Source organism: Ranitomeya variabilis, chromosome 1 (genome assembly GCF_051348905.1).
Source record: "Ranitomeya variabilis isolate aRanVar5 chromosome 1, aRanVar5.hap1, whole genome shotgun sequence".
NCBI classification, from domain to species: domain Eukaryota; kingdom Metazoa; phylum Chordata; class Amphibia; order Anura; family Dendrobatidae; genus Ranitomeya; species Ranitomeya variabilis.
The window spans coordinates 1,015,177,578-1,015,201,757 of record NC_135232.1 but is presented as its reverse complement, the minus strand read 5'-3'; the positions used below and the strand labels follow the sequence as shown (position 1 = coordinate 1,015,201,757).

Here is a 24,180-nt window from a genome sequence, read left to right as displayed (position 1 = left end):
GAGGCAAGTGAGGACTTACTTTCCCTCCAGGAATAGTCAGTTTCTCAGGCCGTGACGAGACGTCTAGGATTTTTTAGGTAACATTCCACGGCTGCCTATAGTTGTTTGCGGATATGATCAGGTTGCGGTCAATCTAGTTACCACTTCCCCAGAGCTAGTAGTCTGTTCAGTTACTTAGCTAGTCCGACCTGCGATCCTTGCCACTAGGATCATAACAGAAACCACAGAACCTGGACTAAATGCACACAAATACTGCAAGAATAAATAAACTTGTTGCAGAAGTTGTTCATGGTGGGATGTCAGCACTGCAAAGCTACAGTCCTAACCACTGAGCCACTGTGCTGCAATACATTTTTACATAGAGAAGAGGAGAGAGGATAGAAAGGGAAACAAATACAACTCTGGCAAAAATTAAGAGACCACCACATCAAATCCCTGTCATGGCCAGCCCAATCTCCAGACCTGAACTCCGTTGAAAACCTCAGGAATGTAAACAAGAGGATGATGGATAGTCACAAGCCATCAAACAAAGAAGAAATGCTTAATTTTTTGTGCCAGAAACTGTGTGAAAGACTTATGGAAAGCATACCAAGATGCATGAAAGCTGTGATTAAAAATCATGGTTATTCCACAAAATATTGATTTCTGAACTGTTCCTGAGTTAAAACATTAGTATTGTTGTTTCTCAATGACTATGAACTTATTTTCTTTGCATTACTTGAGGTTTGAAAGCACTGATTTTCGTTTAATTTATTTTGACCGTTTTTCTTTGTCAGAAAAAAATACAAAATGTATTGCTTGGAAATTCGGAGACAAGTTGTCAGAAGTTTATAGAATAAATAAACAATTTACATTTTACTCAAAAATATACCTATAAAGAGAAAAATCAAACAAACTAGACACTTTGCAGTGGTCTCTTAATTTTTGCCAGAGCTGTACATTCCGCTGCTAATTCTCCTGATCCACAGTTACAGTTTTTCCATAGAAATCTGTATTCACTGAAGAAAGATTGTACCTGTAATTTCAGAATTTTTATGCTGAATGATCATCTAATTGCATAATAATAGCTGCTGGTAAACCAAAAGGCCCTGTGTGTTGACCTGTAAGTAATATTAACCCCTTAGTGACAGAGCCAATTTGGAACTTAATGACCGAGACAATTTTTACCGTTCTGACCACTGTCACTTTATGAGGTTATAACTCTGGAATGCTTTAACAGATCCTGCTGATTCTGAAAAACGGAAATATGGCAAAAAATTTTAAAATTTGGCAATTTTCAAATTTTGCATTTTTATTCCCTTAAATCAGAGAGATATGTTACAAAAATAGTTAATAAATAACATTTCCCACATGTCTACTTTAAATCAGCACAATTTTGGAAACAATTTTTTTTTGTTGTTAGGGAGTTATAAGGGTTAAAAGTTGACCAAACAAATTTCTAATTTTTACAACACCATTTTTTTTAGGGACCACATCACATTTGAAGTCATTTTAAGGGGTCTATATGATAGAAAATAACCAAGTGTGACACCATTCAAAAAACTGCACCCCTCAAGGTGCTCAAAACCACATTTTTTTGCAAATATTTTACTTCAGAACCATTTTTTTTATTTTCACAAGTGTAAAAACAGAAATGTAACCATAAATTTTGTTGTGCAATTTCTCCTGAATACGTCGATACCCCATATGTGGGGGTAAACCACTGTTTGGGTGCACCACAGAGCTTGGAAGAGAAGGAGCGGCGTTTGACTTTTTCAATGCAGAATTGGCTGGAATTGAGATTGGACGCCATGTTGCATTTGGAGAGCACCTGATGTGCCTAAACAGTGGATACCCCCCACAAGTGACACCATTTTGGAAACTAGACCCCTTAAGGAACTTATCTAGATGTGTGGTGAGCACTTTAAACCCCCAGGTGCTTCACAGAAGTTTATAAAGTAGAGCCGTGAAAATAAAAAATCGCAAAAATGATATTTTTGCCCACAAATTCGTATTTTCACAAGGGTATCAGGAGAAATTAGACCACAAATGTTGTTGTGCAATTTCTCCTGAGTACGTCGATACCCCATATGTGGGGGTAAACTACTGTTTGGGCGCACTGCAGAGCTTGGAAGAGAAGGAGTGCGTTTTACTTTTTCAATGTAGAATTGGCTGGAATTGAAATTGGGCGCCATGTCGCGTTTGGACAGCCCCTGATGTGCCTAAACAGTGGAAACCCCCCACAAGTGACACCATTTTGGAAACTAGACCCCTTATGGAACATATCTACATGTGTGGTGAGCACTTTAAACCCCCAGGTTTATAATGCAGAGTCGTGAAAATAAAAAAAATTAAAAAATTCCACAAAAAAACATTTTCAGCCCCAAAATTTTTATTTTCACAAAGGTAACAAGAGAAACTGGATCTCAAAAGTTGTTGTCCAATTTGTCCTGAGTACACTGATACCCCATGTGTGGGGGGACCACTGTTTGGGCGCATGGCAGAGCTTGGAAGGGAAGGAGCAATGTTTTGGAATGCAGACTTTGATAGAATGGTCTGCGGGCGTTATGTTGCGTTTTCAGAGACCCCTGATGTACCTAAACAGTAGAAACCCCCCACAAGTGACCCCATTTTTGAAACTAGACCCCCCAAGGAACTTAACTAGATGTGTGGTGAGAACTTTGAATGCCCAAGTGCTTCACATAAGTCTATAATGCAGAGTCATGAAAATAAAAATAAAAATTCCACAAAAAAGATTTTTTAGCCCCCAAGTTTTTATTTTCACAAGGGTAACAGGAGAAATTGGACCCCAAAAGTTGTTGTCCAATTTATCCCGAGTACGCTGATGCCCCACATGTGGGGGTAAACCACTGCTTGGGCGCAAAGCAGAGTTCAGAAGGGAGGGAGCACCATTTGACTTTTTGAGCGCAAAATTGGCTGTGGCGTTTAGAGACCCCCTGATGTACCTAAACAGTGGAAACCCCCCAATTCTAACTCCAACCATAATGCCAACACACCCCTAACCCTAATCCCAACCTGATCCATAATCCTAATCACAATCCTAATGATAATCACAACCCTAACCCCAAAACAACCATAACCCTAATCAGAACCTTAAATCCAACACACCCCTAATCCTAATCTTAACCCTAACCTCAAACCTAACCCTAATCCCAATACATCCCTAACCCTAATCCCAACCCTAATCTTAACCCTAATCCCAAACCTAACCCTAATCCCAAATGTAACCCTAATGCAAACCCTAATCCAAACCCTAACCCTAATCCCAACTCTAACGCTAGCTTTAGCCGCAACCCTAGTCCTAACATTAGCCCCAACCTGTTATGGACTGGTGATTTAGGAACGACATGCGACTAGCTCTGAGCAGGTGGTAACTATACGGACCGCAGTTCCTGATCTTAACACAACACTAGAAGTAGCCGTGGGATGTTCCTGTCACTCCCTGGACACCTCGTCACAGCCGGAGAACTAGCTACCCCTAAAGGTAGAAACAGGAAAGCTATCTTGCCTCAGAGAGAATCCCCAAAGGATAGACAGCCCCCCACAAATAATGACTGTGAGTGGAGAAGGAAATGACATACATAGAATGAAACAAGAGTTAGCAAAGGAGACCACTTCTAGCTAGATAGATAGTACAGGATAGAACACTGTGCGGTCAGTAATAAAAACTAGAAAAAGTCCACCGCAGAGAAATGCAAAAATCTCCACACCTGACTAAAGGTGTGGAGGGCAAAATCTGCTGCCCAGAGCTTCCAGCTTAGCTGAATAGATCCATACTGATAAGCTGGACAAATGAGCAAAACATAGAATGTGCTGAACAATAAAGTCCACAACAAGAGGACTGCAAAAGGACAAGCAAGGACTTATCTTTGCTGAACAGGTCAGAGTGTCAGGGAAATCCAAAAGAGCCGTGACTCCAAGCAGGAACAATTGACAACTGGCATTGATTGAGGGATAAGGCCAGACTAAAATAGCCGAGCCAGAAAGACGATCAGTGGAAGCAGCTGCTGATGCTAAATCCAAGAAGCAGCCATACCACTCAAAACCACCGGAGGGAGCCCAAGAGCAGAACTCACAAAAGTGCTACTTACCACCACCGGAGGGAGCCCAAGAGCGGAATTCACAACACCAACCCTTGCCCTAACTTTAGCCCCAACCCTAACCCTAATTTTAACCCCAACCCTAACACTAAATTTAGCCCCAACCCTAACACTAGCCCTAATTTTAGCCCCAACCCTAACCTAGCCCTAACTTTAGCCCCAACCCTAACCCTAACCCTAAATTTAGCCCCAACCCTAACCCTAAATTTAGCCCCAACCCTAACCCTAACCCTAAATTTAGCCCCAACCCTAACCCTAAATTTAGCCCCAATCCTAACCCTAACCCTAACTTTAGCCCCAACCCTAACCCTAACCCTAATTTTAGCCCCAACTCCTCTAGCTGCTGGCTGGCAGATCATAGCGGGCACACTGCGCATGCACCCGCCATTTTCTTACCGGAGGAAGAAGCCAGCAGCCAGGAGAGGACACAGGAGGACCCAGGGACACCGGTAAGTATAACAGGGTCCCCGAATCCCCCTATTTCTCTGTCCTCTGACGTGCGATCACATCAGAGGACAGAGAATTACACATCACAATTTTTTTGCGGTCGCCGGTAAACAGTTAATTACCGGTGATCGCAAAACAGGGGTCGGTAAAAACCGACCCCGATCATGTTCTTTGGGGTCTCAGCTACCCCCAGCAGCCGAGACCCCAAAGATCTTCCGGGTGCCAGCTGGCGGGTGCACTGCGCATGCGCCTGCCATTTTTTGGCCGGAAGAAGATGGTGGCGCCCATCGGGAGCCACGAGGAGCACCGGGGGAGACAGATGAGTATCTGGAGGCTATCGGGGGCAATCGGGGACCCCATTTATCTGTCCTCTGATGTGCGATCACATCGGAGGACAGAGAAATGAAATGGGAAATCGTTTTTGGTTTTTTTGCGACCGCCGGTAAACAGTTAATTACTGGCGATCACAACTCGGGGGTCGGTAAAAAAAACCCGAATCATGTTCTCTGGGGTCTCGGCTACCCCCGGTAACCAAGACCCCAGAGAAAATCCGACTCTGGGTGGCGCTATTCACTTTTTCCACAGCGCAGTTAATTAACGGCGCTGTGGTTTAAGTACCCTTAACTGCCACCATTAAAAGGCGTATCGGCGGTCGTTAAGGGGTTAATAGGTAAAAGATAATATATGTGATACTGCCATGCTATAAGTAATTCAATAGTAGAAGCCCTTGTACTGTAGTGTAATAGTGTATGTAAGAGTAGTAGAAAGAAACAAAATATCAAATTGTAGATATTATGAAAGCACAGATAGACAGGCTAATAAATCTAAAGATTTGTAACATATGCCTGCAAAGGGCAGTGCAAAAGGAACTGTGTCCCATTTCTTTTGTACTGAAGGAAAATGTTTAAAATCTTTATATTTGTTAGCTGATCTTTCTGTGCAGCTACAGTGCGGCTACAATTTGATGTTTTTTTTTCCTTCTTGTTTGACATACACTATTACTCTATTACACTGAAGTACAAGTGTTTTGGTCATGGAATTACCAATAGTGTGACAGTACCGCATATATTATCTTTTACCTAAAAATATAACTAGTCTGTATCTAAAATGTAAATAATCCAATAAATAGTAATAAACTTATTTTCCCACAATTTATAATGAATGGATTTCTGCAATACTGCAACATTCTAAATCAGGAAAATCAGCACTATTCAACTACAATTGTCAAATGAACAATACATTATGAAAGATACATTCTTGAAAACAATATGTTTGTATTATGTTTATATTAAGTTTTTGGAACCAATCAAGTTTTCAAAGTCATGGAGCTAAGGCACCCACACATAAATATGTTCCTTTAAAAATAGGTTACACGGTCAACTCAAGCAGCACGCATGAGTTTATTTGAAACTGCTCATGAAGTTTAAAAACTGATTACATTAATAATGCATATCAATCAAATCCATTGGAGGTCTATCATAAAAATATTCAAAGCAGCAACCTTGAAGTTTATTTTACTTCCTATGCTAGGTACAAAAATAAGCTGATTTTTCTTTTTCAATGTTTTTATTGAAAGGGTTGATTGAATATTTCACATAGAGTAAAAAAAACCTGTTCCGTAGAGTTCAACATTTCTCAATTATGTAATATTCATTGCTAGATTAATTAAGTGCAATGATGCTATTTATTATGAATCCATCCTTTTTGAAATGTCTCTTGAAAAAGTATCTAAGCACTTGATAGCCTAACATTTTATATTACTTCTTCCTAATAATACTGGTATGTCATATAATGGGTCCCTGTCTTTGATGCAGGCACCATTTGATTGCATAAAGAGAGAGTGGAGCTGAGCTCCACCCACTGTGGTTAACCCCTTAAATTTCAATGTCAGTATCTAGCTGAGACTTTCAAATATGGTGTGAAGGATGCATCATTCCATATGCCCATTGTCCAGGGGCGGGCAGGGCCGGGTGGCAGAAATGCATATACCCCCGGGCCGGTGTCTAAGCAGCTGCACAGGGCCGCTGGAGGACTGGCAGTGACTGTAATACATAGCGCACCTGTAGTGCGCAGTGGTGTCATCCCGCCAGGAGCCCTGACATGCAGGCTGCAGGGGTATATGATTAGCAAGCTCCTATGCACCACTGCCTCTCTGAGGGAGAGAGCCAGCAGCCAAGATGAAAGGTCAGCATACCCACCTGTGCGTGCACGGAGCTCCGGCTTCTCCTGCTCTTATCTGCTATCCCTGCAGAGAAGGAGAGATGGGGGAGGTGCCGGGACAGTGCAGAGCTGTGAGCAGGAGAAACTGAAGAGCTGCACATGGACATCAGCCACCCCTGCACCACAGAGGAGAGTGTGTGATGTGTGTATGAGGTAACTGGTGTGTGTGTGTGTGTGTGTGTGTGTGAGCTGTGTGTGTGTGTGAGCTGTGTGTGTGTGAGCTGTGTGTGTGAGCTGTGTGTGTGTGTGAGCTGTGTGTGTGTGAGCTGTGTGTGAGCTGTGTGTGAGCTGCATGCATGTGTGTGAGCTGCATGTGTGTGAGCTGTGTGTGTGAGCTGCGTGTGCGTGTGAGCTGCATGTGTGTGTGAGCTGTGTGTGTGAGCTGCATGTGTGTGTGAGCTGTGTGTGTGTGTGAGCTGTGTGTGAGCTGTGTGTGTGTGTGAGCTGTGTGTGTGAGCTGTGTGTGTGAGAGCTGTGTGTGTGAGAGCTGTGTGTGAGCTGCATGCGTGTGTGTGAGCTGCGTGTGTGTGAGCTGCATGTGTGTGAGCTGCATGTGTGTGTGAGCTGCGTGTGTGTGAGCTGCGTGTGTGTGAGCTGCATGTGTGTGTGAGCTGCATATGTGTGTGAGCTGCGTGTGTGTGAGAGCTGCATGTGTGTGAGAGCTGCGCGTGTGTGTGAGAGCTGTGTGTGTGAGCTGTGTGTGTGTGAGCTGTGTGTGAGCTGTGTGTGTGTGTGAGAGCTGTGTGTGAGCTGCGTGTGTGTGTGAGCTGTGTGTGTGAGCTGCGTGTGTGTGAGCTGCGTGCGTGTGAGCTGCGTGCGTGTGTGTGAGCTGCGTGCGTGTGTGTGAGCTGCATGCGTGTGTGTGAGCTGCATGTGTGTGTCATTATACAGTGGGGCCGTGCGTGTGCCTGTCATTATACAGTGGGGCTGTGCATGTGTGTGTGTCATTATACAGTGGGGCTGTGCCTGTGCCTGTCATTAAACAGTGGGGCTGTGCATGTGTGTCATTATACAGTGGGGCTGTGCGTATGTGCCATTATAGAGTGGGGCTGTGCATGTGCCTGTCATTATACAGTGGGGCTGTGCGTGTGTGTCATTATACAGTTGGACTGTGGTGCGTGTGTGTCATTATACAGTGGGGCTGCGGTGCGTGTGTGTCATTATACAGTGGGGCTGTGCATGTTCCTGCCATTATACAGTGGGGCTGTGTGTATGTCATCATACAGTGGGGCTGTGCATGTGTGTGTCATTATACAGTGGGGCTGTGCATGTGTGTGTCATTATACAGTGGGGCTGTGCATGTGTGTGTAATTATACAGTGGGGATGTGTGTGCCTGTCATTATATAGTGGGGTTGTGCGTGTGTGTCATTATACAGTGGGACTGTGCATCTGCCTGTCATTATACAGTGGGGCTGTGCATGTGCCTGTCATTATACAGTGGGGCTGTGCATGTGCCTGTCATTATACAGTAGGGCTGTGCGTGTGTGTGTGTCATTATACAGTGGGGCTGTGCGTATGTGTCATTATACAGTGGGGCTGTGGTGCGTGTGTGTCATTATACAGTGGGGCTGTGGTGCGTGTGTGTCATTATAGAGTGGGGCTGTGGTGCGTGTGTATGTCATTATACAGTGGGGCTGTGCATGTGTGTGTGTCATTATACAGTGGGGCTGTGTGTGTGTGTCATTATACAGTGGGGCTGTGCGTGTGTGTCATTATGCAGTGGGGCTGTGCGTGTGTGTAATTATACAGAGGGGATGTGTGTGCCTGTCATTATATAGTGGGGTTGTGTGTGTGTGTCATTATACAGTGGGGCTGTGGGTGTGTGTATGCCATTATACAGTGGGGCTGTGTGTGTTTGTCATTATACAGTGGGGCTGTGTGTCTGCCTGTCATTATACAGATAGGCTGTGCATGTGCCTGTCATTATACAGTGGGGCTGTGTGTGTGTCATTATACAGTGGGGCTGTGCGTGTGTGTGTTATTATACAGTGGGGCTCTGCGTGTGTCATTATACAGTGGGGCTGTGCGTGTGTGTCATTATACAGTGGGGCTGTGTGTGTGTTATTATGCAGTGGGGCTGTGCGTGTGTCTGTCATTATACAGTGGGGCCGTGCGTGTGTGTGTGTCATTGGTGCATTCACTCTGTGTCATTCTATGGACTACAGACTTGTGCTTCTCACATTGCTCGCAGTGCTGTGGTAATTTGGCGGGTGTGTGGCTGTAAGTTTGTGATTTGCATACATGCGGTCACATGCTGATTAGACTTGCATGGCCTAATGCAACTGTATTGAACAAGGCCCAAAACAGTCTTGTCGAAATGTGGCTGGGAATATATACAGTATATCGCATGCTTGCAGTCACAAGACCACCTGTTGCCGGCACTAGAGAATCTTCACAGCGCACAGTGCGCACGATATGAGGATTCACACATAGTGTCTGTAAACATGTAGCATAAGATCCGACAACCCCTTTAAGGATGAGCCGCTACTCATGGGCCATTGCTGTGTGCTTGCCCCCCAGGCCAAAATTTGCCAGTCAGCCCCTGCCATTGTCTCTCTGACAATGAGTTTCTGTAGCAGCGGGACATCTAATGAATGCTCCAGTCCAAGCCATGCCGATGCTGCTATAAATGTCAGTATGTGGCTTGCCTTGATAGGAGATTGATTTTAGCTATTTCTTGCAATACTATGGTATTGCAATATATCATGTATAGCTGTGTGAAAAATTATTTGCCCTTTCATGATTTCCCATTCTTTTGCATGTTTGTCACACTTCAATGTTTCAGATCACCAAACAAATTTAAATATTAGACGAAGATAATACAAGTATACGCAAAATGCAGTTTTTAAATTAAGGTCTTTATTAGTGATGAGCGAATATAATCGTTACTCGCGATTTCTTGAGCATGCTCGGGGGTCCTCCAAGTATTTTTTTAGTGCTCGGAGATTTAGTTTTTCTTGCAGCAGCTGAATGATTTACATCTGTTAGCCAGCATAAGTAAATGTGGGGGTTGCCTGGTTGCTAGGGAATCTCCACATGTACTTATGCTGGCTAACAGATGTAAATCATTCAGCTGCCGCAAGAAAAACTAAATCTCCAAGCACTAAAAAATACTCAGAGGACCCCCGAGCATGCTCAAGAAATCTTGAGTAATGAGTATATTCCATCATCACTAGTCTTTATTATTAAGGAAAAAAGAAATCCAAACCTTCAGGACCCTGTATAAAAAAGTGATTGCCCCTTGCTTAAAATATAAATTTACTATGGTTTATCACATCTTTGGGAAGTGGAGTTCAAATTCCCTTGCCATACCCAGGCCTTATTACTGCCTCACCTGTTCTCAATCAAGAAATCCCTTAAAGAGGACCAGCCTGACAAAGAGACAAAGAAATTTTGGAATAAATGAGAACAAAGGATCAACCTATCAGCCTGGAAAAGGTTATAAAGCTGTGCTTAAAGCTGTGGGAATCCAGCAAACCCAGTGAGAGCCATTATCCACAAATAGTCAAAACATGGAACAGTGTGTTAGGTGTCGAGTTCCCGCCGCTGCACAGGTGGAACCTCGAAGCATGTCCACTGCTGTCTCTCATTCTCCTCCAGGAGCATGGGAACCTGCTCAGCAGAGACATCGATCCCAGTGTCTGGCTCAAACTGATACTGTGCGCTTGGGTACTACTGCCTTTCCAGGCTCTGCCTTTATGGCCAGCACTGATCAGCAGCAAGCAGGTGTTTCAGGGACTAAGTCCTGCTTTTCCCACACTGAGCATGCCCACGGGATGACCTCCCATTGGAGGTCGTAGGTCACATGCTCAGGTCCTGTTGCGGCTCCTATTGTACCATCAGGAAGGTCCCAGAGTGCGACTACTATAAAAGGTTTGCATTGCCGCTCGGCCATGCGCTAGTGTAAACTTGTTAACTTGTGTGTGTGGATGAATGCCTGTCAATGGATGAAAGCGCCGAATCATTCCCAACCCTAGTGTTGTTGCCTGCTCGCGAATGGTAGATAATTTAGTTAGTTTTCTTAATCCCCTGGCACCACAGTAGCAGTGTCGAGTGCAAGAAATCTAGAGGGACTCTTACCCTGAGTCTTGGGGCAGAGTTCTGTGTCGACTTGCTTGCGCTCTCTGTGCGGTATTGCTGCCCTGTGACACAACAGGGTTCGCTACCTTCATACCGGGTAAAGTTAACCCGTGTGTGTACTCGCATTATACCGCCATATAGTCTGTCATTACCAAGCATCAGGTGTCTTAGTTGCACGGTGGACCCCGGACTGCGAACACACCATATATCATCTCTAATTTTATTATTTGGTGCGTTCCGCCAGTCCTAACATTACACTAGCGCCAGGGTCTGGCTTGTAATGGTGGACGAACAGAGTCTAAACCGGTACATCCAGCAGCTGGAGGGTAGGTTGGCGGCTGTAGAGCGCACAACCTTGGCTGTGGATGTTACCGCAGTCGCTGTTCAGGCTGCTAGGGTAGCTGCGGCCAGTTTGTCTACTGCCACCCCTGCTCCGACCTTATCCCATCTCCCACTACCTGATAAGTTTACAGGTGACAGTAAGCTGTGTCGGGGATTCGTGAGTCAGTGCGCCATACACCTTGAGCTCCTGGCTGCCCGTTTTCCCATGGAGCAGGTGAAGGTGGGATTTATTGTATCCCTGCTGTCGGGCAGGGCATTGGAGTGGGCAACACCGCTGTGAAAGCGTGACGATCATGTGGTACAGAGTGCTCCAAGGTTTCTGGACTCTATGAGACATGTCTTTTTGGGACCTCATGTCACCCATGATTTGGCGCTCCAACTGCTGACATTGACACAGGGTTCATCCATGGTCAGTCATGTTTCCATCCTCTTCCGGACTTTGGCATCTGAGCTGGAGTGGCTGGATAAAATCCTTATCCCTGTGTTCTGGAAAGGACTGGCTGACCATGTGAAGGACGCCTTGGCCACTAGGGAGATTCCTCTTACACTGGAGGAGGTGATAACTATATCCACTCGGATTGACCTCTGTTTTCACGAATGGGGGTTCTAGCGAGCCCAGTGTAGGCAAAGGTTTCGGCTGGCACATACGTTCATCAAGCCTCTGGAATCCCCTATTCAGGCGTCTGAGCCCTATGAGGCCATGGAGGTTTCTTGAGCGGCTCCTAATTCTCGGGCAGATCGAATACTCATGGTCTGTAATATCTGTCAGCAGTCAGGACATTATACCAAGAAATGTCCACAGTGGCAGGGGAAAAGACCGCGTCTAGTAACTGTAGGAGGAGGTTCACTAGACACAGCGGCATTTTCCTCCAAATTGTCCTTCAAGGGGACAATTATCTTTGTCCCTTCCACTTTTACAGTCGAGTGTCATGCTCACGCCCTGACTGATGGGCGTGAGCTCAGGGGGGTTTGTGGCCCCACTGTGCCACAAACCAGACTACCCTGGAAGGGGCGTGACTATGACAGCTGCCTTGGTCTTCACTGGAGCCTCTGATGGTGAGGTCAGGCTTGTGCGGCAGGCAGCTGCCAGGTGCTACTCTAGGGTGGTGTCTGGCTGTTGCTGATGATCCCACTTGAAGAACAGGAACACCAGGATTGGGGCTGGCATCAGGCAGGACTAGCAGATGAGCACGGATGAAACTCAGACGAGTAGGCTGGCACAGCTGAGACAGAGCTGGCAGAGACACAGGACTGGCAGGCACAGCAGAGATGCAGGCATGGCAGAGACACAGGGCAGGCAGGCACGGCAGAGACACAGGGCTGGCAGGAATGGCAGAGACACAGGGCTGGCAGGCACTGCAGAGACACAGGGCTGGTTGGTGTGGTGTATGAAGGAACAGGTAGGGGCCTGTTCACACTGGAGGTGCAGGTACGGATATGTAGTATACAGGAACAGGTAGAGACCTTTTCACACAGGAGGCGCAGGTACTGAAACAAGTCAGAAAGGAGAATGAAGGAACAGGTTGGGAATAGTGTTGAGCATTCCGATACCGCAAGTATCGGGTATCGGCCGATATTTGCTGTATCGGAATTCCGATATCGAGTTCCGATATTTTTGTGATATCGGAAATCGGAATCGGAAGTTCCCAGTGTATGGTTCCCAGGGTCTGGAGGAGAGGAGACTCTCCTTCAGGCCCTGGGATCCATATTCATGTAAAAAATAAAGAATAAAAATAAAAAATATGGATATACTCACCCCTCCGGCGGACCCTGGACCTTAGCGAAGTAACCGGCAGCCTCCGTTCCTAAGAATGCAGTGAGTGTAGGACCTGCGTGAGCGGTCACATGAGCGGTCACGCGACCAATCACAAGCCACGACGTCATCGAAGGTCCTTCACGCTGCATTCTTAGGAACCGAGGCAGAAGCTTGGACTGGTGAGAGCCAGGGGCCGTCCGAGGGGTGAGTATATCAATATTTTTTATTTTTATTCTTTATTTTATACATGAATATGGATCCCAGGGCCTGAAGGAGAGTTTTCTCTCCTTCAGACCCTTGGACCCATTCCGATATGTTGTGTCCCATTGATATGCATTGGTATCGGGTATCGGTATCGGCGATATCCGATATTTTTTGGGTATCGGCCCATCTAATCCAATACCGATACCTTTGCATATTGGAAGGTATCGCTCAACACTATTTGGGACCTTTTCACACAGAAAGAGAACCGCAAGGCTGCGGATAGGAGCAGTAGAGCAGCAAGAGATAGCGCAACAACAAAAGCTAAGCAGAGCGGAACCACAAGGAATGTGGAGAGGAGCTGCAGCAAGAGATTACTGCAGCAGCAAAGCTACAAGAGCCGTAGGAGTGCAGAGCATAAGTAAACAGAGGACACAAGGAAAGACACAGCGGGGAAAGAAGCCACAGACAAGGAGACAGATGTAGGGAAAAGTTTAGAAAAGGTAATGAAACAAGACAAGGTACAAGAACAAAGACACAGGGACCAGGATATTCTGCCTCCTGGAGGGCGGACAGACCAAAGCAAGGACACAGACACTGAGACCAGGATATACAGCCTCCTGGAGGGCATACCAACAAGAACAAGGCAAAGCTAAGAGTAGAGCCTCCAGAGATGGAGGAACACAGAGCAAGGCCTGGCAGATCAGAAGCTAAACACTAACTGAGCTTACACATTGCACAGTCCCAGGTGTCTGGGTGGAGCTGCACTAAATACTGGAGGCCTCTTGGTAATTGGTCAGGAACAGATTAGACAGGTGCACCTGATTCCTATAAGAACCAGGGAGTTCAGGTGCCGCCCTCCTATGCACACAGCCAGGAAGCATGCAGAGAGCAGAGGCACAGAATATGGAGCTGGCAAGAAACAGAAACCACAAAATGGAGCAGTGGGTAAGATAGTATGAGAGATGAGAGACCTGTTGTGAATTCCGCTCTTGGGCTCCCTCCGGTGGTTGTAAGTAGCACTTTTGTGAGTTCTGCTCTTGGGCTCCCTCCTGTGGTTTTGAGTGGTATAGCTGTTTCTTGGATTTAGCATCAGCAGCTGCTTCCACTGATCGTCTTTCTGGCTCGGCTATTTTAGTCTGGCCTTTTCCCTCAATCATTGCCAGTTGTCAATTGTTCCTGCTTGGAGTTATTGCTCTTTTGGATTTCCCTGACACTCTGACCCTTTGAGCAAAGATAAGTCCTTGCTTGTCCTTTTGCAGTCCACTTGTTGTGGACTTATTGTTCAGCATATTCTATGTTTTGCTCATTTGTCCAGCTTATCAGTATGGATCTATTCAGCTAAGCTGGAAGCTCTGGGCAGCAGATTTTGCCCTCCACACCTTTAGTCAGGTGTGGAGATTTTTGCATTTCTCTGCGGTGGACTTTTCTAGTTTTTATTACTGACCGCACAGTGTTCTTTCCTGTACTATCTATCTAGCTAAAAGTGGCCTTCTTTGCTAAATCTTGTTTCATACTACGTATGTCATTTCCTTCTCCTCTCACAGTCATTATTTGTGGGGGGCTGTCCTATCCTTTGGGGATTTTCTCTGAGGCAAGATAGCTTTCCTGTTTCTACCTTTAGGGGTAGCTAGTTCTCCGGCTGTGACGAGGTGTCCAGGGAGTGACAGGAACATCCCACGGCTACTGCTAGTGTTGTGTTAAGATCAGGAACTGTGGTCTGTATAGTTACCACCTGCTCAGAGCTAGTCACATGTCACTTCTAAACCACCAGTCCATAACAGAGACCATGCCGTGATGCCAGCAGAGTTGTTACATCAAGCTTTGTGGGGAATCCGGGGCAGAAGGGAATTTCACGTCCTCAGCCTTCACCCAACGGCATGCAATACCCCTGGCTATGCAAGCCAAATCAGTGACTGTAAGAGTGGTGAATGGGTCGACACTGCCCTCACAAATTACACACCAGACTATCCTGTTTACATTATCCATGTCTCCATCCCATCTGGAGATCATTTGCCTGCTTGTCATTCCTGACGGTATAGACAAGATTCTGCTAGGGATACCTTGGCTGCGTTACCACTCCCCACATATAGAGTTCTGGGAGAATTCTGGGATGGAGTAAATCTTGTGAGGGCAGATGTCTGAGGGAGTGCGTTCTGCTTGCCACTACGGAGGTACCAACAAATCTTACCTCTCTACCCAAACACTATTTATCTTATGCAAACGTATTCTCCAAGAGAGCTGCAGAGACTCTTCCGCCTCACCACCCCTATGACTGTCCTATTGACCTCTTGCCAGGGGCAGAGCTGCCCCGGGGGCGCATCTATCCCCTGTCTCTCCCAGAGACGGAGGCAATGTCACAAGACATCCAGGAGAATCTGGCAAGAGGATTCATTAGGAAGTTAGTATCACCTGCGGGGGCGGGGTTCTTCTTCGTACAAAAGAAGAACGGACAATTGCGTCCATGCATTGACTATAGGGGTCTTAATGCCATCACCGCTAAGAATAAGTACCCTCTTCCTTTGATATCTGAGCTCTTTGATAGACTACGAGGGGCTATGTTATTTACTAAGCTTGATATGCAGGGTGCTTACAACCTAATTCATATCCATGAGGGGGATGAATGGAAGACGGCTTTCAATACCAGGGATGGGCACTATGAATATCTGGTGATGCCCTTTGGGATTTCTAATGCCCCATCCATTTTCCAAGACTTTGTAAATGATATCTTCCGGGATATGCTCTCCACCTCGGTTGTAGTCTATCTGGATGATATTCTGATCTACTCTCCAGAGGTAGATTCCCACTGGAGAGATGTTTGCAGAGACTTCGATCTCCCACGAGGATTAGCTATGGATCCTGCCAAGCTACAAGCAGTGATGGATTGGCAGGAACCTCATTCTCTTAAAGCGGTGGAGCGCTTTATGGGGTTCATTAATTATTATTGCCAGTTCATTTCCCACTTCTCAACCTTGGTAAACCCCTTGGTAGCCCTTGCCAAGAAGGGTGCAAATCCCAAATTGTGGTCAGAGGAGGTCTCCAAGGCCTTCTTATCTGTTAAATCACATTTTGCTAGCGCTCCCATTTTGCATCGTCCCGATGTAGATAAGCCCTTTATTATAGAGGTAGATGCCTCATCCGTCGGGGCTGAAGTGGTCCTCTTTCAAAAGGACGCTCAGGGTCGGAATCATCCTTGCTTCTTTTTCTTCAAGACCTTCACTCCGGCGGAGAGGAATTATTCCATCGGGGACAGGGAGTTGCTAGCAATGAAGTTGGCCTTTTCAGAGTGGAGAAACCTCCTGGAGGGGGCTCGCTTTCCCTTCAAAGTTTACACTGACCACAAGAATTTGGTGTAATTGCAAACATCCCTGCGGTTAAATTCTCGCCAGGCTTAGATGGTCCCTGTTCTTCTCCTAGTTCCACTTCACCCTTCATTTTCTATCTGGGGAGAAGAACATTTGCACCGACGCTCTCTTCTGCTCCGTGGTGTCATCAGAGGAGGAGGAGCCTCTGCTAATTGTTCCCTCTGAGAGTCTGAGAACTGTGGCTCCGGTGTTGCTAGAGTCTGTGCCCCCGGGCAACACTTTTATGCCATCTAATTTGCAACCGGAGGTTCTTCCTTGGGCTCACTCATCCTGGGTGGGTGGACATTTCGGGATCAAAAGGACATCAGAGCTTCTTGCGAGGATGTACTGGTGGCCGCATATGGCCCGTTACTTCAAAGACTACTGTATATTCAGGCATGCATCTCGTATGCCAAGAATAGGTCTTCTCGACAATGGCCTGCTGGGCTACTTTACCCCCTACCGGTGGCTGATAGGCCCTGGGAGATGGTCGGGATGGACTTTGTAGTTGGCTTACCCAACTGTGCGTAGATAGTGCGCTTTCCTGGCCCTACCTAGGGTCATTAGTGGCGTCCGCTAGAGCGGCGCTGCACACGCTCCATTGTGGTAAATGTTTAGTTTAGTTAATCCCCTGGCACCACAGTAGCGGTGTCGACCACAAGAGATCTAGAGTGACTCTTACCCTGAGTCTTGGGGAAAAGCTCTCTGTCGCCTTGCTTGTGCTCTCTGTGCGGTATTGCGGCCTTGTGATGCAACAGGGTTCGCTTCCGTCATACCAAGTGAAGCTAACCCGTGTGTGTACTCACATTATACCGCCATATAGTCCGTTATTACCAAGCAGCAGGTGTCTTACCTGCACAGTGGATCCTGGACTGCGAAGGCACCTTTTATCATCTCTAATTATTATTTGGTGCATTCAGCCAGTCCTAACACAGTGTTGAACCCTCCCACGAATGGACGGCCAACAAAAATGACCCCAAGAGTGCAGTGACGACTCAACTAATAGGTAAAAAAGACCTCACAACTACATCCAAAGAACTGCAGGGCTCACTTGCCTCAATTAAGTTCAGTGTTCATGACTCTATCATAGGAAAGGGACAGAGCAAAAATGGCCTGCATAGCAGAGTTCCAAGACAAAAACCACTGCTGAGCAATAAGAACATAAAGGCTCATCTCTGTTTTCCCAGAAACATTTTGACGATCACCAAGACTTTTGGGAGAATACTCTGTGGATTGACAAGACAAAAGTTGAACTTTTTAGAAGGTCTATGTTCCATTACATCTTGCATAAAAGTATCACTGCATTTCAGAAAAGGAACATCATATCAACAGTTAAATATGGTGGTGGTAATGTGATGGTCTGAGACTGTTTTTCTGCTTCAGGACCTGCAAGACTTGCTTTAGTAAATGGTACCATGAATTCTGCTGTCTACAAAAATACCTAAAGAAGAATGTCCGGCCATCTGATGGTGACTTCAAGCTTGGGTTATGCAGCAGAACAATAACCCAAAACACACCAACAAGTCCACCTCTGAATGGCTTAAGAAAAACAAAATTAATACTTTGGAGTGGCATAGTCAAAGATTTGACCTTAATCTGATTGAGATGCTATGGTGTGACCTTAAAAAGGCAGTTCATGCATGGAAACCTTCCAATGTGGCTGAATTACAACAATTCAGCAAAGATGAGTGGGCCAAAATTCCTCCAAAGCGTTGCAAAAGACTTATTGCCAGTTATTGCAAATGCTTGATTTCTGTTTTTTCCCTTAAGAATTTAAACTGCATTTTATGTTTACTTGTGCTTACTTTGTCTAATACTTAAATTTATTTGGTGATCTGAAACTTTTAAGTGTGACAAAAATGCAAAAGAATGGAAAATTAGGAAGGGTGCAAACACTTTTTCACACAGCTGTATAAGCGATCAGATGATGACAATATGAATACCCCCAGATAGAATAAAAATAAAGTGAAAGAAGTTATAGAACTGTAAAAAATGTAATTACCATACTTTTCCCCTATTAAACAAATATAAAATATAAAAATAAATGTGATATCACTGCTTCGGTTGAACGTTCAATCAATCAATCAAAGCCTAAAATGAATGAACTCCATAAGTACATTTTGTAGATAGAAAAAAAAAACTAATGCAAATGCCAGAATTGTTTTTTTGGTCTTCACAGCAAAAATGCTATAAAAAGCAACCAAAGCATCTACAGCAAATGGTAAAGTATATTTACTCCAAAATGATATTAATAAAAATGTAATCTTAACAAACACAAAAAAGCGCTCTATTCGCATAAATTTGAAAATGAGAATTGCATCTGAAAATGGATATACAAGTATTTTTTTCACAAATTTCTAAAAAGAAAAGTGACCACTTAAATGAAAAAAAAAACTTCTACACGTTTGCTATCGCTGTAATTCTACTGACCTGGAGAAACATATTGTCATGTAATCTATACAGAAAAACTAGCACCATAAGACAAACCCTCCAAACAAAACAATTGTAGAAGTGCATTTTTTTCACAAATTCACTGCACTTGGAATTTTTTCTTATTTTCCAGTACATTGAACAGTAAAATAAATGGTGCTGTTCAAAACCATCCTGGATGGTTGTGCCAGTGAACTTCCCATTTCTCCTATTTTGCCTGTGATCATCAGTGTGTACGGCATCCTCAGATGAAACTCCAATTTGATGTTTATCTGCTCATCCACAACATGGTAAACTCCACAATCCCTCTACCTCCTCCTCTACTTTTCATATTTGAATTGCATATTTTGTGTGGTGATCACATTTTTCAATGGTTATGTGGATAGGAAGAGTCCACTGATCCCACACTGTTCTCAGTATTTTAAAACACAACTTCCCTTATTTTTTGCATTATGGTTTTAATGATCATGTACTTAGATCAAGAGGACATTACCATTACAGTCAAATATTTAACACCTCCACAAGAATATGTATTCACATGAGACATGTAATCCAATTTAGGGGACTTAAAGTCATCATTAGACAACACCTACTTACAGTACCATAATTGACTAGACATGTGACATCACTGCACTCTTTCAATGATGTCACCACCTGTAAGAGGAGAAGCCTAACAAGGTAGTTTATTGGAAAATGTATTTTTCTTGACAGGCAGCTCCATACAGTGACAGAAAATGGATGAACTACATCTTAAGCAGTGATGCTTTGTTATGATTACTGGATTGACTTTTCCCAGTAAAAGTAAAAGATGACTAGACATGCAAATATTGTAGATGACATTCACAAAAGAAGTTTAGAAATAAAAATAAAATTACTAGTATTGTGGATTTTATATTAAGAAAAATGGAGTAAGAAAAATCTAGGTCATGCATAAGATGCTATTTGAGTGCTGCAAACAAATCTCAATTTATGTGCCTTTTTCTAATTGATTGATCACCTTGTGCATATGGGCTACCATATTTTTCTATTGCCCCACCTCTTTTAAATAAAGGACAGCTATCAAACTGTGAAAGATGTGTTGGTAGGCACTCATAAATTTTATCAAAGAACATAAAGTCCAAAGCAATCAGTGGGACATTAGTTATGTATTCAAGAATGATTAAATCAGAATTCTGACATGTAACTATTTAAATTTTTAGCTCATGTTGTGAACTAGTGTTCCCAGTAGTAGATTAAAGCCCAGGTACATCAAATGATAGATGTTGCATCTGGAGACAAATGAGCTATAATGGAATTGATAAAGTATTATGTATCATAATATGCATTTTTCAGTTACAGAACATACACCACACACGCTTTTATGCATGTTTCTGATAGTATGTTTCATGTTAAAACATATTGTAAGTACATCAATTTAATACGTTGGATAGTTGCGATTTTTTTTAGCCTGATATATAAATAAATTCTTAAAATACAGGCATAGTTAATCCAATTAACACTTAACAGTTTTAAATTTTTGATAATCGTGATATGCAGATTGTCTCTTCAGAGAGGAAGAGGTGTTGAACTCTAGTGCCACCTATTGGAAGCAGGAATCCTAATGGTCAATATTTCTATTTCCAAAAGGTGTGTACTAGAGTTCAACACCTCTTCCTATCTGAAGAGGCAATTTGCATATTTGATTTCCAGGAGAAGCATTATATGATTTATAAGCCTGTACTAATATAATCTACTGTAAATCTCCCTTGACTCAAAAGCACAGGTATAGCAGCATGCTTTATTTTAGACTTACTGGAGTTTTCCTATCCATGCCAGTAAATTATTTCAACATTTCATAATTCAGAATATGACATAATCCAACTGCTTTGAGCAATGAAGAGCTATTTTATGGATCCATATTGGAATATAGAAAATCACTTGTCTTGAGGAATTGGTTGCTCATTGAATTATTCTAATAAGGAATTAATGGTTCTCAGCCTGGATGATCAAATCTTGGCACTGTCCAAGTTAAAAGCTATTAATCCCCCAGACATGGATTACGACATGGGACAGAACAACATACAGGTATGGTATATTGTTGTTTTTTTATTTTAGTTTTATTACAGGAGAACAAGTGCTTCGGTGGAATTAGGCGAGCTTGTAAGTATGGTTTATTTAAGATTTTTAAAGGATTCTGTGTCATTTATTCAATTAAAGGACTTTATTCTTGTTGTGTTTTTATATAATGTGACTATGGGGTTAGTAATGGGGGCATCTTATTGACAACTTTCCATTACTTACCTCGGACTTGATGTCACCTGACAATACAAAGGTGACATCAACCCCACAAATATGAACCCCATTTGCCACCGCTACAGTTGGAAGAGTCAGGCAAAGTGCCAGAATTGGTGCATCTAATCGACGTGCCTTTTCTGGGTGGCTTTGGTCTATTATTTTTAGGCTGGGGCGTCAATATCCATGGCCCCTTAAGAGCCTGAGAATACTAGACCCCAGTTGTCTGCTTTAGTAAGGCTGGCTGTCAAAAATGAGGGGGGACCTCATGCCATTTTTTAAAATTACTTATTTAAATAATTAAAAAATATGGCACGGAGACCCCTCTATTCTTGTTAACCAGCCTTGCTGAAGCTGACAGTTGAGGATTGCAGCCCCCAGCTGTGAGATTTGCCTGGCTAGTTATCAAAAATACAGGGGATCCCACGCAGGTTTTTTAAAATTATTTATTTACAGCACAGGAGCAGCTGATGAAGGCTGGTGTCACACTACCCAAAAATACAGACGAGTGCTATGTGAGAAAACATCACATAGCACTCAGCCCAGTGTTAAGGTAGGTTCACACTGGGCGGTTTTGGGGGCCCCACAATATAGTGTTTGACATGCTGTCATATGCATGACAGCGAGGCAAAACCACTTCTGATCAGTGGGGATACCATGCACGCCGGTCAGAGACCCACGGTTCTAGGCACTCAGTTGTGATCAGAGGTATACAGTTTACCTTCGGTCACTGGTGTCAGCTGATGGGACAACTATCATAAATTATGGAAAGACATGTACAAAACGCCAGCTGCACTTCCCAAATTTAAACAATGTAAATTTGTTTTAGGTAACAAACATATGTCTATTACTAGAGATGTAAATACTACAAAAATTTTACAATTACAGTATCTGCATTCGCCAAAATGCTGATTTATTTTTTAATTTGATTCTGTGTGGACTCATCAAAATGATGGTACCCAGCCGCCATTTTTGTGCACCATGAAAGCCATCATAAAGTTAAAAAACACAAAAAAAACCTTTATATTTACCTCTCCAACCCCTCTGTTCCCAACTGCCACCCGCTCAGTCCTCGTTGCATCTTCGGATCAGTGTCGGCAGTGCTGAAATTCCCAGGCTTTGGTTGCCAGGCCAATGTTTCCAGGTTTGCTAGGTGAAAGATAGTTCTGTGAATTGGTCTGCAAAGGTTGCAACACATGCCTTGACGTATGATGTCATGGCATGAGTCGTAACCTTTTCGGGCACATGGTTGAAACCTATTGGGCTTAGGAAACCCGGAGGCCTAGTCCTGGTAACTGAGGCCCAAGGATGAGTGACATTAAATGATTCTTATTGGTATGATTTTTTAAATGACAAATACCTGGCATTTTAACAGAGGTATGTAGACTTTTTATATTCATTGAAATACAATGTGGAGAGATGAATGAATAATCTATTTCTTTCTGGAATGCAAACTAATAAGAACTATACATCTATTATTCTAATATGTGGGTATTTTTCTTACATGTTGGTTTATTCTTTACATGTTTCAAAGTATTCCAACTTCTTCTGATATATGGGTTTTTTCTGATATGGGAATTCATTCTCCATGCGTTTTATAGTATTCCAACTTCTTCTTCAAGAGAACCACAGACCTCTGTGGTTCTCCTGAAGAGGAAGTTGGAATAATTCAAAACAAATAGAGAATAAACTGCACTACTATTATCTGTGCCTGATTCTGACTCCTTGATCGGATACACACCATCAGTGCAGGTTGCTTACTATCTCCAAACTACCAGAATTAACATGTTGTATTTGACAACATATGGTGTTGCAGCAGCTACAAAGTTGTTTGATATCATTTAAGTGTTTTATTTTTCATACAATCTTACCAGGTGAGCAGAACTACCTCCTATCACTACCCTAATCTGAATAACACCCTATTGCGCTTTCCTTGGTCCTTTAGCCAATTCCTTTTAAATTTGATCCTAGATACTTCTCTTGACAGCCCTGCATGATGAGTCTCAAGTAGTGATAGAAATATAAAAGCAGATCACAAAATAAAAAAAAAAATGGAAAATGGGCAGGTGACACTGCATAATTTTATAGATAAGCTCAGGTTAAGGAAGGAAGATAGAATACATAATGTCAAGAAAAATGGATAATAACATGTAGATAGGAAATTAAGTCAGTTAAGTGAACCTATAGCTTAGGCATCAGCATGGTGTGCTAAGAAAGAATATATACAATATTTAGGCTGCAGTCATTTTTCACATTAGGTAGGCAAGGGCTAACTATGGGTAAGCAGTACCTAATATCAGTTTTGTTTTGGGGTCTAACACTTATTTGAATGTAGCAGATTGAAGTGTAAGTGAATCAATGATAGACAAGGTATTTGGGGATGAATGTGCTTCATTGTAGTTTTTACCCATGTGAATAAAGAATTAAGAACCTAAAAGAGAGTTAGTGGCTTTCTGTGCAAGCAGTTATTAAGATGTTTTGTATTTAAACTATAATTAAACAATAGTTATTTTTACCTATTCACAAACTTCTAGCTATTTATAGTGTAGTCGTCATATCATCACAGTTGTATTTTTCATGCATAATAAGCAATTTGTGAATTATCCCATTAGAATCACTGAGGTCAGCTCTTCAGCAAAATCATCAGCACTCAGATTGTAGAAGAATAAACTGATTTACTTGTGACATGCAGAAACCATTTTCTGAATCATCACAACATGGAGGATTACAACAGTAGAATCCAGAGGATTTACAAGACAATGTAGATAAAAACTACATGCATATAAACAAACTAAAGCAGTCAACACAGAACTAGCTGCTGTCCCACCAGCGTAGCTGCATCTTTTGCTATTAATCCAACAATTGTTACCCTTTATGAATTTAGTTAGATAAGCCATTTTCCTTTTTTATGGGGTTTCCTGACCACTAAAAATCTTTATTTGCCAACGTCTAAGAATCTGTTGAAATTTAAATCAGCAGTTTGCTGAT

General features: G+C 43.4%; 1 long non-coding RNA gene across 1 annotated transcript in view; it reads right to left on the bottom strand.

Annotated features, from left to right (window-relative positions):
* LOC143783262 (uncharacterized) overlaps nucleotides 1-24,180 on the bottom strand; it is a 745,798-nt gene that overhangs the window by 542,857 nt on the left and 178,761 nt on the right. The window lies entirely within an intron of this gene.